The sequence below is a fragment of the Benincasa hispida genome, chromosome 1 (genome assembly GCF_027475165.1).
Source record: "Benincasa hispida cultivar pf3 chromosome 1, pf3_genome.v1.1, whole genome shotgun sequence".
In the NCBI taxonomy this organism is placed as follows: Eukaryota; Viridiplantae; Streptophyta; class Magnoliopsida; order Cucurbitales; family Cucurbitaceae; genus Benincasa; species Benincasa hispida.
In genome coordinates, this window is record NC_143478.1 from 17934934 (window position 1) to 17938928 (window position 3995).

General features: G+C 28.2%; 1 long non-coding RNA gene across 1 annotated transcript; it reads right to left on the minus strand.

Annotated features, from left to right (window-relative positions):
* Positions 1 to 286: 286 nt before the first annotated feature.
* On the minus strand, positions 287 to 3617 carry LOC120067940 (uncharacterized). Its single transcript, XR_005479055.2, has 3 exons — positions 1097 to 3617; positions 937 to 1005; positions 287 to 565 (listed from the first exon to the last, which is right to left on the minus strand). It is a non-coding gene; the product is annotated as an uncharacterized LOC120067940 (long non-coding RNA).
* Between the last annotated feature and the right edge of the window lie 378 nt (positions 3618 to 3995).

Below are 3995 nucleotides of genomic sequence, written 5' to 3' on the forward strand. Positions count from 1 at the left end.
AATATATTATATATTAGAAAATCGAGTTCAGGAAGTTAGTCTCGTGAAGTAACTTTATGAGACGAATGAGACTAACTTCACGAGACAAAAGACAAAAATGAGATGAAGTTGAATTCATTTCTTGTGAATTTCGTCTCGTGAAGTAACTTCACAGGACAAAAAACAGAAATGACGTGAAGTTGAGTTTATTTTTCATGAAATTCGTCTAGACAAAAGACAGAAATGGTTCATAATAAATAAAGTTCCAAGAGAATACCTAGTACATGACATATATATGAAAGAATATTTCATACCTTTAGCACACATTAGGAGTGTTTTTAAGGGGGGAAAAAGCTTCAAATATCCATTAGAGTCCAAAATATAACTCAATAACAAAGATGAATTTTTAAAAATCAACAACTACATTTGAGTGAAAACAACAATGACCAGCACTATTGAGTATTGTAGGGTAGAGAATGTCTGCAAGTCTGCTTGTTATAACCTTTCCTTCCACGACTACATTTTACAGTCTTCCTAAACTCCATTTGAGAAGGGATCCTTGTCTTCTTTGATTTACCAGAGGATGCTTGACATTAGAATATTTAGAATATATCAAGATTTTTTTCCCTTCCAACATATATATCACAATTACTATAAAATAAAGTATATATGTGATATAACTGGAAATATAAACATGTACAATCTCAGTATATTTCAAATAATAATATAAAACAACACAATGTAATAATCAAACTAAAAAACACACAAACATAAACACGAAGAAAAAGTTATCCACACGCTTTAACAATAAAATAGAGTATACATGTGATATAAATGCATAACAAATAAACAATGTAATATATCACATAAAAATGAAACATATTCAAATGCCATCGACATGCTCGAAAGAAAAACTTGTCGGGAAAAAAAAAAATCATCGACACGCTCAAAACATACCCATCAAAATCCAATTTAATTAGCAATAAAAATCTGGAATGGAAATTTGAAAGAAAGGAAAAGAGCAACCTGCCGAAAAAGAAATGAAAATATTAAATGCCAGAAACGAAATTGAAAATGAATGGTGAAGAATCAGTGGACGAAGATGCCTGAAACGAACCTATCGGAAAATCTGCACACGCTGCCGAAGAAATAACTTGCCGGAAAAATAGTTCTACACGGCTGAAAAATGAACGGTGAAGAATGAAGGAAGAAGATGAAAAGAGTGAAACGATTGTTCGTTTCGTTTGTTATTGTTTGTATATATATAAAAAGCTTACTTCGCTAGAATTCAGAACAAATGTCGTGTTGAACTAAAATAAGAAACTAATATATTCACCATGTTTTTGTTTTTTGTAAAATTATACCCTTCATATTGAATTTACTTAAAAAATAAATAAATAAATAAAAGAGCAGTTACGAATATAACAATCAGATCTAAAGTATTGCCAGATATAGTACAATATAAAAGGAAAATTGTAAATATAGCAAATTTTGGATTCAGCTGTCAGTATCTATTAGTGATACAAGTCTATCATCGATAAATTTTGCCATATTTTGAAATCTTTAAAAATATTACTGTACATTTTATTATTATCTACTCGTTGCAATTACATCTAAAAGAAGGAAAAGGGGCGACGAGATGAATGTCTAATTTTAAATGGGACAGTTGCAATTATACATTAGACCCAAAGTATTAGCAGATATAATAAAAAAAATTGCAAATATGACCAAATTTAAGTAGTCTATCAGTGATAGACCATATTATTGGTAGGAGTCTATCAGAAATAGACCATATCACTACTAAGAATTAGACTCTATTGCTGATAGATTTGTCTATATTTGCAATTTTTTTTTAAATGATGTTATATACTTGGTTATTATTCCTAAAAATGCTACCAATTGTAATTACTCTAAGATATACTATAATTATTTGAAGACGCGTACGAATATGCCCTAACTAGCCATAGACATAGTTACACAATATATGTATATATTTACTAAAAAATAAAATATTAATTGAGCCGATCAAAATAACTAGATCTTCCGGTAGGAATTTTCCAGGAACAACACACCTATACTCTTAGAAACAATTAGCACACCCTCACAATTTTAATAATTTTCTCATCTTTATTTAATTACAGATATTCATTGAAGAATTTCCTTTGAAAATTCATGTAGAATGTAATGTTAACTTTGTATGCATTCAAATTTAAAATTTAAATTTAATCCCACAACTTAATACTAATAAGAAAGAGTGATGAACTTTGAATTAAGTCTATCCTTAAGTTTCCAGCTCTAATGGCTTCCGTCCTACAATTTCTGAAAGGAAAAATTAATAAAATACCACGGGCCACTAAAAAACTGTCGGCCTAATTCAAAGTTCAAACGATGCATGGCAAGAGTAAACCCAGCGCCAAAGCCCGTCAACGGAATAAGCCCAATATTCTAGCCCATAACGATTTTTTCTTTTTTAAAAAGGAAAAATTACGTAACATACTAGAAACTAAAAAAGAAAAAACTCAAATTCCAAAGCATTTTTTTTAAATGATAATTTGAGCTATTTGGTAAGTACTCATTCAAGTTGTAGATCCAAAATTTTTTAATACGAATGTAGTTTAATGTTTCACAAAAATATTAGAATAAGTTAAAAAAATTAGGTTACAACTTTATTTGAATCAGGATATATTGAAGAAGATTAGGAGATAAATTTATCCTGATTAGTTGCAAATGATTTTTTTCTAAAAGAAATAAATCTTTCAATTGTTCGAGAAAATATTACGTAAATTTTCTTCACTTCCAAATCTAATTTGACAATCGAGTCAGAGATGAAAAATTAATTACAACCTTCCCTAAAACTACAATAGTAGAAATTCAAATAGTGAAATATATTAACCTTTTTCATTTTAATTTTTTTTTTCATCAAATTTTGCCTAATTTTAATTAGAGGATTATGGTACAATGATGATGTTTGAAGCAGCATGCTTGTGTGTCCGGCCCATTTTCACATGATGAGCGTGCGGGTGGAAAGGCTTTATTTATTTAAATTAATGTTGTTATTAGTTAAATAAATATAAAAACTAATTCCAAATTACAAAAATAACAATCATAACATAAAAGGAATGTTTATAAATTTGCACGCCCAAGACAAACCTCTGTTTCACTGCAGGCTTCCAATTAGGGCATGCCTCAAACCAAAATAATTCATCTTTTAATTTCTGGGGAATATAACAAAATAACTTAATACCAAATATTTTACAAATATATTTCATAAAGTATTTTACCATTTAACAACAGCTACCCAATATTTAAGATCTTTTTTCTTAATTCATATGTATTTATGTGGGTCTTAGTACAACAGGTTTGTCTAATATATATATATATATATATATATATATATTCGTATTTTTCTACCACATTGTGTTTGTGTCATTGCATTCATCCCACTTTGATTTGTCTACATGTGATCCAACCTAGTGTCCAATTTGTATTTACAAAAGCAAATACGATTTTCACGTATATCAATTTGTTGATATACGTTTATCATTCAATTGCTATTAAGTATATGGATTTGTTCCATAAGCTTTAAGATTTACGTCTTTAATTTTTTTTTTCACTAAATACTTACTTTTTAGGTATTAGCGTTATTATTCATTAATAATTTAATAATCAAATGAATTATAATTAAATTAATTTTCTCTAATTTCCAATTCTTTATAAGAACTTCATCAAGATTAGAAAATAAGTTATCATTTTGAAGTTTAGGGATCAAATGGAAATCAAACCAAAACTACAAAGTAAGAGTAAAAGCGCGACGTTTTGAAATTTAGCTACCAAAATAAAAACAAAACCTAAAACTTAATGACTAAAAACGTATTTTTTCTCAATTTTAAGTTACTTAAGGTTAGGATGAACTTCAATTAGTTTCGTTAAACAAAAATTGGAGGTGAGTTTCCCTCCATGATATAAGTTAGAGTAAATTTATTCCATGATGTAAGACATGTTATATTTAATATATA